This window comes from Pongo pygmaeus, chromosome 2, assembly GCF_028885625.2.
Source record: "Pongo pygmaeus isolate AG05252 chromosome 2, NHGRI_mPonPyg2-v2.0_pri, whole genome shotgun sequence".
Taxonomy (NCBI): Eukaryota; Metazoa; Chordata; class Mammalia; order Primates; family Hominidae; genus Pongo; species Pongo pygmaeus.
The window spans coordinates 47701442-47717135 of record NC_085930.1 but is presented as its reverse complement, the minus strand read 5'-3'; the positions used below and the strand labels follow the sequence as shown (position 1 = coordinate 47717135).

The 15694-nt window shown below is 33.7% G+C and overlaps 1 protein-coding gene across 4 annotated transcripts in view; it reads left to right on the top strand.

Annotated features, from left to right (window-relative positions):
* ZBTB20 (zinc finger and BTB domain containing 20) overlaps positions 1–15694 on the top strand; it is an 838685-nt gene that overhangs the window by 158135 nt on the left and 664856 nt on the right. The window lies entirely within an intron of this gene.

Sequence of the window (15694 nt, the reverse complement as noted above, 5' to 3'; positions counted from 1 at the left end):
AAGATCAGAGCAGAACTGAATGAGATGGAGATACAAAAAACCCTTCAAAAAATCAATGAATCCAGGAGCTGGTTTCTTGAAAAGATCAACAAAATTGGTAGACTGCTAGCAAGACTAATGAAGAAGAAAAGAGAAAAGAATCAAATAGACACAATAAAAAATGATAAAGGGGATATCACCACCAATTCCACAGAAATATAAACTACCATCAGGGAATACTATAAACACCTCTATGCAAATAAACTAGAAAATCTAGCAGAAATGGGTAAATTCCTGGACACACCCACCCTCCCAAGACTAAACTAGGAAGAAGTTGAATCCGTGAATAGACCGATAAGAGGCTCTGAATTGAGGCAGTAATTAATAGCCTACTAACCAAAAAAAGTCCAGGACCAGATGGATCCACAGCCGAATTCTACCAGAGGTACAAGGAGGAGCTGGTAGCATTCCTTCTGAAACTATTCCAATCAATAGAAAAAGAGGGAATCCTCCCTAACTCATTTTATGAGGCCAGCATCATCCTGATACCAAAGCCTGACAGAGACACAACAAAAAAAGAGAATTTTAGACCAATATCCCTGATGAAAACATCGACGCAAAAATCCTCAATAAAATACTGGCAAACCAAATCCAGCAGCACATCAAAAAGCTTATCCACCATGATCAAGTGGGCTTCATCCCTGAGATGCAAGGCTGGTTCAACATACACAAATCAATAAACGTAATCCAGCATATAAACAGAACCAAAGACAAAAACCACATGATTATCTCAATAGATGCAGAAAAGGCCTTTGACAAAATTCAACAACCCTTCATGCTAAAAGCTCTCAATACATTAGGTATTGATGGGACGTATCTCAAAATAATGAGAGCTATTTATGACAAACCCACAGCCAATATCATATTGAATGGGCAAAAACTGGAAGCATTCCCTTTGAAAACTGGCACAAGACAGGGATGTCCTCTCTTACCACTCCTATTCAACATAGTGTTGGAAGTTCTGGCCAGGGCAGTCAGGCAGGAGAAAGAAATACAGGGTATTCAATTAGGAAAAGAGGAAGTCAAATTGTCCCTGTTTGCAGATGACATGATCGTATATTTAGAAAACCCCATTGTCTCAGCCCAAAATCTCCTTAAGCTGATTAGCAAATTCAGCAAAGTCTCAGGATACAAAATCAATGTGCAAAAATCGCAAACATTCTTATACACCAATAACAGACAAACAGAGAGCCAGATCATGAGTGAACTCCCATTCACAATTGCTTCAAAGAGAGTAAAATACCTAGGAATCCAACTTACAAGGGATGTGAAGGACCTCTTCAAGGAGAACTACAAACCACTGCTCAATGAAATAAAAGAGGATACAAACAAATGGAAGAACATTCTATGCTCATGGGTAGGAAGAATCAATATCATGAAAATGGCCATACTGCCCAAGGTAATTTATAGATTCAATGCCATCCCCATCAAGCTACCAATGACTTTCTTCACAGAATTGGAAAAAACTACTTTAAAGTTCATATGGAACCAAAAAAGGGCCCGCATTGCCAAGACAATCCTAAGCCAAAAGAACAAAGCTGGAGGCATCATGCTACCTGACTTCAAACTATACTACAAGGCTACAGTAACCAAAACAGTATGGTACTGGTACCAAAACAGAGATATAGACCAATGGAACAGAACAGAGCCCTCAGAAATAATACCACACATCTACAACCATCTGATCTTTGACAAACCTGACAAAAACAAGAAATGGGGAAAGGATTCCCTATTTAATAAATGGTGCTGGGAAAACTGGCTAGCCATATGTAGAAAGCTGAAACTGGATCCCTTCCTTACACCTTATACAAAAATCAATTCAAAATGGATTAAAGACTTAAATGTTAGACCTAAAACCATAAAAACCCTAGAAGAAAACCTAGGCAATACCATTCAGGACATAGGCATGGGCAAGGACTTCATGTCTAAAACACCAAAAGCAATGATAACAAAAGCCAAAATTGACAAATGGGATCTAATTAAACTAAAGAGCTTCTGCACAGCAAAAGAAACTACCATCAGAGTGAACAGGCAACCTATAGAATGGGAGAAAATTTTTGCCATCTACTCTTCTGACAAAGGGCTAATATGCAGAATCTACAAAGAACTCAAACAAATTTACAAGAAAAAAAACAAACAACTCCATCAAAAAGTGGGCGAAGGATTTGAATAGACACTTCTTAAAAGAAGACATTTATGGAGCCAACAGACACATGAAAAAATGCTCATCATCACTGGCCATCAGAGAAATGCAAATCAAAACCACAATGAGACACCATCTCACACCAGTTAGAATGGCGATCATTAAAAAGTCAGGAAACAACAGGTGCTGGAGAGGATGTGGAGAAATAGGAACACTTTTACACTGTTGTTGGGACTGTAAACTAGTTCAACCATTGTGGAAGACAGTGTGACGATTCCTCAAGGATCTAGAAGTAGAAATACCATTTGACCCAGCTATCACATTACTGGGTATATACCCAAAGGATTATAAATCATGCTGCTATAAAGACACATGCACATGTATGCTTATTGTGTCACTATTCACAATAGCAAAGACTTGGAATCAACCCAAATGTCCATCAATGATAGACTGGATTAAGAAAATGTGGCACATATACACCATGGAATACTATGCAGCCATAAAAAAGGATGAGTTCATGTCCTTTGTAGGAACATGGATGAAGCTGGAAATGATCATTCTTCGCAAACTATCCCAAGGACAAAAAACCAAACACCGCATGTTCTCACTCATAGGTGGGAACTGAACAATGAGAACACTTGGACACTGGAAGGGGAACATCACACCCCAGGGCCTGTCATGGGGTTGGGGGAGGGGTGGGGAGGGATAGCATTAGGAGATATACCTAATATAAATGATGAGTTAATGGATGCAGCACACCAACATGGTACATGTGTACATAAGTAACAAACCTGCACGTTGTGCACATGTACCCTAGAACTTAAAGCATAATAAAAAAAAAAAAAGAAAATGGATACCATGACTTGCAATGTGAAAATAAATAAATAAAAAGTTTCTTTCAAAAAAAAAAAGAAGATACGGAGTAGATGAGATGGCATTGATAAGACAGTTTGTACCTAGGCAAGACTTATCTTTGGCAAGGTTGGTTTAATTCTTTTCAGTGATGCAGATGAACCAGCAGAGGCAGATAAATTATTTCAATTCTAATCTTCCCTCCCTTTCAACATGTTGTACCTGACTTCTTTTACATGTAGCTAAACAGGTGCTTTTTGCTGATACCTGAGTGATGTTGAAGGTTTTGCACTTACACTCGACTTTTGGCACTTTATTATTTTTGCTGTATTCATGTCTACAGGGAGAAATTGGTCCCTCTGAGTGCAGAGCAAGTGACTGTCAGCTTGATTGTGTTTGAAAGCTCCTATCCTATCATGTGATATTATCAGGAACCAAGGATTAGCAAACCTATGTTATTTTGGAAATACTTTTCTTCAGCATGCTGAACAAATAGCAAGAGCATAGGTAATAAAGCTATAGAAACCTCACAAGTGAGATGTGAGCACTTCATCCTCTTTTGAAAATATTGCAGTGTTTTGTGATTTCTCCTTCATATGAGGAAAGAGAAAGAATCTTTCCAATTATTTCTTTAATGAATCAGTTACTTTGTGGAGCTTTTGAAAATGTAATTTTTCAGATAGATTCAACAATCTTACCCCTATTGTGTAACTTAGTAGTAAGCTTTCTGCATTCATTGTACCTGGGAAGGTCAAGCATTTTATGACCTCAGAAGCCTGATTCTTGTTTCATACAGACAATTACCTAAAAGTTCCCATTATTTAAAATGGATATTTCAACCATCTCAAGGTTTACTTTTACTGGGATTCTCAAGTGGTTTTATTTATTGAATACTGAATCAAACTGAAGCAGACTTTATCATGTTATCTAAAATCTTACTTTATGTATTTTCTCATTTTATTTTAAAAATCATGGTTGTGTGACATGCTGATATAATTTAATGGTAAACTTTACATTTAGATTTTATAGTTTTAGCATTTTTGTCAAACCCTAGTTGAAGCTACAAAAATATTTTGACACTATAGACTTTAGAGATTTATGTAGCCAGAATAGATAAAGCAGAATTGGATGTCAGAAGCATAGAGTACAATTTATCGGTTATCATGATTAGAAGGGCTGATATCTTAATGAAAGCTGATTGGCAGTAGAATTTATTACAGAAACTATAAGATGGAGAGTAGAAAATGATAAAATTACTAATTAATATGTAATGTATCTTGTGACAGTGTGTTATCATTTAGAATCTTTACTAAATTTTAGTTTAATTGTGTGGCTGTTTTGGTGTTAAAACACAATTTTGAAAAACATATAATGCGTTTAAAATACCTTTTGAAAATAGCTATCAACCAGAAACAGGTAAAGGTGTATTTATTATACTTTGGATAAAGGTATATTACAATTGGGAAATTTAGAAGACCTAAAAGATTTTGAAGGAGAAAGAATTGTTATAATAGATGTAAATGTAATGTTAAATGGCTTACAGGGTATCTGACAACATTCTCATAAAACATTGTAAGAGAAATCAGTAAACATCTTGAAGACAAAGGAATCATGAGCGATGAAAAAAATGAGTTTATTATAAACAAATCTTGCCTGACAAAATTAATAGAATGCAGAATTAGCATGGTTAAAGGGAATGTATATTTTGAACTTCAACCAAGTGTTTCTTGTAGCTTTTCAAAAATAATTGTAAAATTACGATATAAATAATCTGATGGATAAAATATGCAGAGAAAGCTGATGAATCTATAGAAAGCCAAAATGTAATGCCAAGAACACCCTCAAATGGATTGGAGGATTAGGTAGCGGTGACAAGAGTGACCTGAGGGGTTCAGGTTTCCCGTAATCTTTTCCAACACCCCCATACACATATATTTCATATAAAAGCAAAATGTGTATCACAGAAAAGCAGATTCTAACACAAGTCCTCCTAACACACTTTCTGATCAAATTTTCTTGCTAAATCTCCCCATATATAAATTTTGGAGGCTTCACTGATGGGTCAGATCAGGGTTTGCCAAATGCATCCCACCCCATTCTGTAAACGAAGTTTTATTGGAGTACAGCCATGGTCATTTGTTTATATGTTTATTGCTTATGACTGCTTTCAGACTATAGTAGCAGAGTTGAGTAGTTGAAACAGAAACTATATGACCTGCAAAGGCTAAAATATTTATTATTTGGCACTTTATAGATAAAGGTCCTGGTTTAAATGAATGAATGTTTTCACCTGTAGAGGCATTAGAACTGTTGTCAAGGCTAGGTATAGTCAGAATATTTGTACATTGCATGAATGTGGGAGGGAGTCAACATGTAAAGATTCAGGGTTTGGTCTCACCCTGAATCTTCCCATGTTTCGTCATTTTGACCCATCTATTTTGGCAGTAAAGGTCCCAAATTGTGTATGTGTCATTGTAACTACTTTCATTCAGTTCCATTCAATTGTTCTTGACATCATAAAAGGACATAATGACATATCGAAAGTTTAATGAGGAAGTGTGAAGGAAACAATAGCTAAGAAGAACAATGTTGTTAGTCTTATCTATTAATACATTTTAGGTCTAATGTGGTAGGAATATATTTTGTTTAGAACTTTTTCAAAATAAGCTTCATCCACTTGATATTGGACCCATCTCTCAAATGGACTTACTGTGCCTCATTAATGCTGAGAGACAGAGCATTTTTCAACCTAGGATTCAACTGAAAAAACTATCGCAAGGACAAAAAACCAAACACCGCATGTTCTCACTCATAGGTGGGAATTGAACAATGAGAACACATGGACACAGGAAGGGGAACATCACACTCCTGGGACTGTTGTGGGGTGGGGGGAGGGGGGAGGGATAGCATTCGGAGATATACCTAATGCTAAATGACGAGTTAATGGATGCAGCACACCAACCTGACACATGTATACGTATGTAACTAAACTGCGCATTGTGCACATGTACCCTAAAACTTAAAGTATAATAAAAAATATATATATAATCGATTTTTAACAAGAAAAAGAATAGGACTGGGAATGGGCCAGGCTCAATAACTGAAAAGAGACATCCTAAACACTATGATCCATCATCAATGCCAGCCTCACAGAAGAAAAAGAAGTTGTTGGTAGATGGACTGGACTATGATGTGGGAGGATGGCATGTTCCAATTAAACCAGGAACTGGAAGGAGTATGTATCATATCAATACACCTTTGGGGAGAAGAAAGAAAAAAGTAAATTCAGAGAGCAAAACTGGCTTTGGATAAGAAAGTCAACTGGGCAATAACATAGCAAAGGAAATAGTTTCATTTTAAAAAGCATTACTGTAATGCTTATTGAAGCAGTTGTGAAAAACCTGAAAACCACGAGTTTATGCAAAGAGACATTTTTGAAACTAGAAAATAACAAGAGGTCTATAACAAACGTATGGAAAATTTCTAAGCATTTAAAACCTATAATTGAAAATTCAGTTAATTTAGTTTAACAAATTACTTAAAATTTAAACTCTGCTGGCTGTATTTTGGCTTAAATGTAAAAATTCCTAGTGTATAGCTGCTAATATATTTTATATCACAAATAGGCAAAAATCTATGCCTTAATTGAAAGGATGAAGCCTTTCATATCAGTCTGAAGCCAAAAGTTATACACAAATTTCTTTTCATTTTTGACTTGCTTGGATCAGATACTGATCAGGTGCTTTGCCTGGGTACAGACTTGAGAGTTTTACTATTAGCTTTCATCAGCTTTTTCAACATTGACCTTTGACCATGAAATATGAAGACAAGAACGGCCTTGAGAAACAATGCTGCTCCGGTTCTAAATCTGGTTCCTCGGTGTAACTATATATCATACTTTAATTTCTCTAACTGGCGTTTCTCGAGTTAAAATTAATTTGAGTTCACTATGAATTTAACAGAAATTGACAGAGTAGACACGAGTACCTCATGCTGAACTATATAGGAAGGACATCGTGAAGGACAAGTTGAGGGCATAGGAAAAACCTGATATATACGTGAAAATATTTCAGCTACATGAACATTGCATGACACATTGTAGACCCAATAATTGTTTGCTGAAACAATGTATATTTATTTAAAATCTTATTTCATTGGGTGAGACAGTATAATTTCTGCATTATTTGGAAGTGAGGATATATAATGGAACTAGATTATGGAGGAATTTGAAAACCAAGTATATAGGACTTGATACTGTAAATCATTAGGAATTATTATAGGAAATAACTAGATGATTTCCAAATATTTGTTTTATTATGGTGTGTAGGATGATATAGAGATAGATAGAGGCAAAGGATGATATTTTATTCCAGGCATACTTTTATATTAACCAGGTTCTCATTCCCAGCCTAGCTTGGCTGCATTGAAATGAATTTCTTCATAAAAGTCTATAGGTCTAATGTAAAAAAAAAACTGCCTTAATTATCAAGCTTCTTCCTTATGTTATCTTGTATTTGTATTTCCATTTGCCTTGAGTTGTAGCTTCTTTTCTGTATATCTGACATTTAACCATATTTTAGGACTTTGAACATTCTGCTTTATTGTGCCCTTTTATACTTGGGTCTCACTGATACCTGCCTGTTTGCATTTATTTTAAGGAGTAATTCAATAAAAATTAAATGGAATGAATTTATAACTAAAACCTGTTCTGTGCAAACCATAAGGATGGGATTTATTTATTTTATTTATTTTTTAAGTCAGCCTTTGCTCTTCATGAAATTACTCAATGTATAAAGATTGGTACACTGAAAGCAAATCCTGCATTACAAATTGGTTGCTGTCTTTGGTAGCAATCTGCCAAGAGGATATTTCAAGAAAATAGTCATACTGCAAATTTGGCCCCTTGCTGGCCCTCACTAAGTATGCATTTTACTTTGACATGTTATGTCATAGAAATGATTTAGGACTAGAAATTAAAAGTTGTATCGACTGCTGTACCTCTCATCAGACGAATTAGGAATAGCAGACAATCCTGCCTTTGAGAAGTTATGATGATAATATTGCCCATTTATACTGTTGTCCTGGTTGCCTTTGGAATATAATCATTCACATATTTATCCCATGAAAACTATTTCCAAAAAGGAAATGAGAGGTCAGCTTTTATTGTATAATTCCACATTTACTAGCTGGTGGTACCTTATTTTTTCAATTTTTGGCATTGACTGGGAAATTTACTATGGTATAAAACTGCCAGCTGCACAGAGATGGGGCCAGTTTTGTCAGCATCTTATGAACAATTCACCAAATGAATTTTTCTGGGAAAACCAGTATGAAAGTTCCTTGCATGGTAGTGAAGAGGTAGACTTGTGTTAAATATAATAACACACAAGAAAAACCATCAACTCACGAAAGATTGAAGAACTCATGAAAGATTAAAGCTGGAAATGGAACATGGTCTGTAGGAATCCGAACTCTGCAACCAGATTGACGGGGGCATAAATCCTGGTTCTGCCACTCAGTAAAAGGGTGTCCTTTGGCAAATTACTTACTCCCTCTGTTCCTTAGTTTGCACATCGATAAAGTGGGTATAATGATATTACCTACCTCCTAGAGTTTTTGTTAGGTTTAAATAAGTAAATACAAATAAAAGCGCTTTGAATAGAACCTGAATATGGGGACTGCTCACGTATTTGCTATTATCTGTTAATCTTTAGAAGTAAAGATGAAAATTAAATAGCTTTCTCTTTGACTCTGCCTTCTATTGTTACAAAAATATAAGAAGAAAATTGTTGTCACTTCTAAAATGTGGAATGATTTTTAAAGCAGCACTATTTTGTTTCAAAGCTCAAATACCTTGTAATGCAATTGTCCTTAAAGGAAACATATTTAACCTTTAACCAAGACTAAATTAACCAGAATTGTTTTTACACAACCCTTTTAGAAGAAAGGATACAAATCATAACAAAATAGCTCATTATTAGGCCTGTCTTCAGAAGGAACTTCAAACATTCTCCTTTTGTCCTGGGGGTTACTGTATGAGTGCAATCTCCTATGTCTAATTATTTAGAATTCTGTAAAATTAGAAAGCAAGGAGTTTTTATGTGGGTCTCTGGACCCCTGGAAATTTCCTACAAAATTTTGTGATCATATGCACTTTTCTAGAGAAAAAAGATTCTTGGTTTTTTATCATCGTCCCAGAGGCCCTTCTGACTTCCCAAAAGTTCAAGAGCCATCCTCTAAGGCAACATAATTTTTCATTTTAAGTGAAAGATAAAATTATAATTCCCTATTTACTAAGGCAGAGAAATCTACTAAACATCTTATATTTTTAGTTAAAATGATCTAAAAACAAAAACACTTTTCCCCCTAGAACCCTTAGCTAACCAGAACATTTAACTAACCAACATTTCGGGTAATCAATGGTTACTTGCATCAAGCAGCAATTTTTCTTCAGTGATTAGCTATGCTGGTGAAAATAGTCCAGTCTTATCTGGATAAAATAGTGATTTTTGAATTTATTCACTTTTTTTCTTGAAGTTTCAAAATTATTAATATTTTATAGTTTCATAATTATACATTTCTTATGGTATACTCAGGAATAAGAGTATTCTATAAATGCTTACTTCAAAACTATTATATCAATCTAATATAATTTAGTACTGAATATTTCTGCTCATGGTGGAGTGAAATATGTGACAGAAGACTAGGGAAAGCCGGAAGAAAAATAATTTTACTGACCTGTGAAATTTAAAAAAAGTCTTCTATTTTTTATGAACTTATGTAAATGTTTAAGTGCATATTTACTTTGGTATTTTAAAATTGCTTTTACTAAAATGGCTAAATAGAAGATTTTTAAATAATTCTTTTATGGATCCTTAGAAAGGATATACATTTTAAGCCCAAAAACTTTAAAGTTTTTAGTTGAAGGGGATTAAGTAAATAATTTAGAAGTGCATTGTGTTTACCTGTTAATAATTAAGCAGGTTAGATTGTGTACTTTTTATAGTCATTGAGTTTTAATTTATTTATTTGTTGGTGTGTTGGTTTTTAAGAATTTATTTAAGGCATTTTGCTCTTGGGAAATAAAAATAAACAGAGTGAAGCTTCACATAATAAAAGGAAGGGCTCGGGTTACTTTTAAACAGACAAGTAAAGAAAAAAATTGATTGTATTTTAGAGTTAAAAACAGTATTTAGTACCTAATCTTTCTGTACTTTTTCCCTCTATTTAGAAGCAAACCTGAAATACCTAAGAGCAAGTATAACTGACTCAGTGAATGGTCTTTTGTTGTTGCTCTCGAGCTCCAGCTCCATGGAATTTGACTTTATTTCAGATGGCTTTAGTATGGGGTTTAGCCAGACCAATCTTATGAAGGGTTCTTTGAGAATATACCATAGAACTTACCAGATTTCCCTGGTGTTTTAAAAATCTAATAATATATCCAAATCCAAAATGAATACCTCCACCTTAGGATGCATGATTACGGATGAACTGAAATTAAGGCTTTTCCAGTCTTTGAAGGAATGTATCCTTGTCTTCTTGAAGATGGAACTGTACAGGTTCTTTATGATCTTTCAGGATGATCAGTTGGCTTTCATTTGCCTTTTAAAATAAAATACAACTAAACCTTATGTTTAAATTTTTATTTAATGAAGACTTGTTTGCTATAATTATTAATAGAGAATGGTCTTTAACAGTTTCTATTCATTTTGTACTCATTGGGAAGGCCTTATACAAAATAATGTCCATTGAAACAATTAGCCAGAAGTCATAGTTCATATGTTGTAGGGTCATATGTTTTGAATGACATGTTAAGGACTATGGATTGAAAAACATTTCTTATATGGGAATGAACAGCATGATTTTATAGCTACTTAAAATTTGCTTACTTTAAACTTTTACTTAATTGAAATTTGTACTACTCCTACTTCCAAAACTGATTTGGAGCATCTTATGTTCTCATGGCATATTTTGTCTCTATACAGTAGTCCTATCATTGAAATCGATGAACATTTTATCTATTTTCTCTTGTAAAAGTATGTTCACCGTATAAATGTAACCTCCAACTTAAGTTTTATACATTCCAGGCTGTGCTTTTCTTTGAAAATTTAATTAGAGATGTTACCAGTTAAAATTTGGTTGCTAGGAACCTAATAGATACCATTATGAGTAGTTGCTGTTATCTTTATAAATCCTATTTTTCTTTCTTTGTTGTTCTCTTCGCTTCCTCACGACACCTGCCCTTTCTCCTTTCCTTCCTTACATTTTTTTTCTTTAAAAAAATCTATGCAGTTAAAAAGATTTCACCAAAAATGACAGATAGACATTTTCAAATGTCTTTCTTAACATTCAGGAATTCTAATAATATAACATTAAATTCTTCTTTCCTGGAACATAAACTAGGTGCCTTCTTTAGTGCTTTTTACGTTTATAAAAAGTAATTTGTTTTATTACAGAAAATTTGGAAATAAATTCTAAGAAGAAAAAAAACCTGTCATAATCTTAAGATAAATTCAAAGAATAATGTAGTTTAAGTTTTTTACAGTCACATACATACTTTTTCTAATACACACACAAGCACACACACACAAACACACACACACCTAGTACATACAGATCTATACTTACATATGCATATAACCAAAAGTTGTGCATAGTCTGTATTTATATTATATAGAGAAAAATTATTAAATGTTGGTATATTATCATTATTACCATTTTATAACCTGTTTTCTAAGCTTAATGATGTATTATATATTTTCACTTGCCATGTCTAATGAACACTTAATATCCTATTACATATAATTTATCTAACCAGTTCACTATTCTAGAATATTTTAGTTTATTTAATTTGCATTTCTTTCATTGCTATTGCAGATTAATATTATTTCATGTGTATTTTAGCTTCTTATTTCACCTTATTACTTATAGGTATTATTTAGAATTAATATTATTTAATATTAATAAATAGTAATAAGTATTACTATTTTATATATAGTTTAAAATATATTTTATATATGTTTAAATATATTTATAAATGCATTCCATATTTTAGAAGAGAACTCACAGTTCTATTGTGAATTGCCTATTCATGTATTTTGCTCATTTTAAAAAGTAGAAAAATATGTTTATTTATTTATAAAGGCTCTTAATCCAATGAACATTATACACTTTAAAAATATTTATTTTTTGTTGGCCTGTTAATTTTGAAATTTGTTAAAGATGTTTTTTGCCTTACACTATTTTTTTTTTTTTTTTTGAGACTGGGTCTTGTTCTCTTGCCCGAACTGGAGTACAGTGGCAGGATCATGGCTCACTGTAGCCTTGACCTCTCCAGGCTCAGGTGATCCTCCCACCTCAGCCTCCTGAGTAGCTGGGACTACAGTTGTGCACCACCATGCCCAACTAATTTTTGTATTTTTTGTGGAGACAGGGTTTCCCCATGTTGCCCAGGCTAAAATTTTTAATTTTAAGTACTAAACATCATAAATCTTTATGCTTATATTATATACCACTGTGTATGTACTTTAAAAGTTCTTCCCACGTTGGAGTTCAGAAAATTATACATATGTATTTTTGTAGAGGTCCTTGATTGTTTTATATATTATACTGGGTTTTATTGACCTGATTTATATTTTAGTACTGATAAGAATTAGAGAACAGAATTTATTTTCCCACATGTAATCAGTCAGCTATCTTAACACTGTTCATGGAAATGTTACTTGTAACATTTACCCCATACCTGAGTTCCCCTGGCCTCTTCTACTGATCTATCTCTTCCAATGCCAATATCACACTGTCACTTATATTTCACTCTTTGGAAAGAACCTACCTTCTTCTCTACTTCTTTGCTACAGGACTCAAACCTAATGCTTGATATTTTCTCTGTTTAAATTTGTTTTTTAAGTTTGTCAGTCCCCTGGTTTGTTGTTATTGTTTTGAGCTAGCTTTAAAGCATCAAAACTACTCAAAATCATTTTAGTTCATTTCAGTACGACAAAGATTTTTTTGATATTTGTTATATAACAAGGCTTGTGCTTGCATTAGGAATACATAAATGAATCAGGTATCTGTGTAGCAGTGTCCCTGCACTGGAAAAATGTGTTAATTTGATGGAGTCAGACAGCATGTAAATAGTAAAGAGAGTGGCCTAATGTTAATAACTTAATTTTCTTCTGATTCTTTCTCATTCTTTTGTTATCTATGACTTCTTGGCCCTAGCCATTTAATATATTTTCCCCTTTTTCTTTTTTTTTTTAATTTAGGAAAGGTGAAATATTATGTGAAATTGATTTAACAGAGTTAGATTGATTCAGGCATATGAAAGATGGTGACTTTTTCATATTCATGTAGTCTGTTTATTTTCTAATTAATGAACTGAAAATTGTGTCTTTCTATTTTTGTTCTCTAAATGTTTATTGAGCTCTTGCTAGGCACTATTTAAGGAACTTTAAGGAAAATAACAGTAAATGCCTTTGACAATGTAATCTAGTGGGGAAACTTACAATTTATAAAAATACTAGCAATATAATAAAAAGTATTGAGTGCATCTTTTGGCATATCCTGGCCATTATACTAGGCAAGGAAATATATATTATTTAATCCTAAAACAATTCAGATGGTCCTTCAGATTTTTTTTTTTTTTTTTTTTTTGAGACGGAGTTTTGCTCTTGTCACCCAGGCTGAAGTGCAGTGGCGCGATCTTGGCTCACTGCAACCTCCACCTCTTGGGGTCAAGCAATTTTCCTGCCTCAGCCTCCTGAGTAGCTGGGATTACAGGTGCCCGCCATCATGCCCGGCTAATTTTTTGTATTTTAATAGAGACGGGGTTTCGCCATGTCGAGCAGGCTGGTCTTGAACTCCTGACCTCAGGTGATCTGCCTGCCTCGGCCTCCCGAAGTGCTGGGATTACAGGCGTGAGCCACCTCACCCAGCCAGTCCTTCAGATTTTTTTGTTTTGACTGTCTTCTTTACTTGATTCAGGTTTCTTCTTATTCTTACCTCCTTTGATTGATTCAGGTTTCTTATTATTCTTACCTCCTTTGAGAAGTTTCCCTGTCCAAATTTATCTAAAATATCAGGCCATGTAACTCTCAGTGCCATTATCTTGTTTTGTCTGACTTCATAGTACTAATTATATGACATTATAAGTCTAACAATTTATTTGTTTATTGCCTGTTTCTCCTGTTGCTAGAATGAATATTGAATGGAAGAATAAACAATGCATTGTAGGAGTTTGTAGTTGCAGAATGACAATTTAATTTGGTATACATGATGTAATTTCTTTAAGCCTAAATTTCTCATCTGTAAATAGATACAGATTTAGTGCCTATTTTATTGGTTAGGCTGTTCATTCATTCATTGAGTACATATTCATTGATATCCTAGTATATGGCAGGCACTATTCAAGAAAGTGGGGTTACAGTGAAAAAAACAAAGTGCCTGCCCTTATGTTACTTCCATTCTAGAGGAAGAGACAGATAATAAATTAATAAAAATAACTTTTGTAATATATCATGTAGTTGCCAAATTAATTTTCTCAAAGGTGTCCTCCACCTTATCTCTATGATTAGAACATTTTTTCTTTTCTGTTCCTAATCATCCTATTTCTTCATCATTAATTGTTCTGGTCTCACTCCTCCTAGCAGTTACTAACTTTTAGCATCTCTCCTAGTTTGCAGATGCAGAATAACTGTAATAATGCTGATGCACCCCAAATATAACAGGACTGTCAGATTCCTTTTCTGGACCCTATTTGTCTATTAGTGCAACCAAACCTTATGTTTGTTTTGGTTTACTAGTGTGGTTTGTTGTTTGCAAAAATATTGTGCATGCATATTAATGATATAGTCAATTAAAATCCTCAGATTTTTAAAATTTTAATGGGCATTTTACTGTAGATGTACTAGATTATAGAATCAAGCATATGTTTATGTATTGCATTTCCATTATTAAAACTGGTTTTGAAACTTTGAATGGCTAAATCTCTGTGGAGATTATTAGTAAATGTGGCATCAAGGTCATCATTGAGATTTCATAGCAAATTTAGAGAGATCATTTTCTAATGGGAACACAACATCAAATTCAATTTTTAATAGGAGAGCTGTTTTTAGTTAAATCTTTCTATAGTCAAAATCACCAAATTAGCTTTAAAGTAACCTCAACATCCTGCCTGTTCCCATCCAGCTTCAATTCTATACTAAAGAAATTTAGAAGCAACCCATCCATTTGTTTGGCATCCTTGCATCTAAATATGGGTAGGACCCTACTATTAGCCTTTCTGCTAAAACAGGAAATATTAAGCCATGTTTTAATGTCAATGCCTTAGGTACTAAGCTGTACTGAACATGTTACCCTTTGTATCTTTATTTCTTTCCACCCATTTTCTTTTTATTTTCTTTGGGTTTTCTGTGTTTATGCAAATATCTCTAACCTTACCTACTGTTTTGAGAATAGGGCTTGTGTTTTATCTTTGCATACTTTTGAACTCACCAGTGATGACCAGTACATTATACATCATAGAACTTTGCGAACTCTCTGTTAATAAGAATGAGCAAGTAAATAGGTTAAAAGCAATTTGGGATTTGCTTTTCTTAAAAGAAAACATGAAAATAAAAATGCAAATATCCCTATGAGTTAAGATAACTTTTTATGATACTA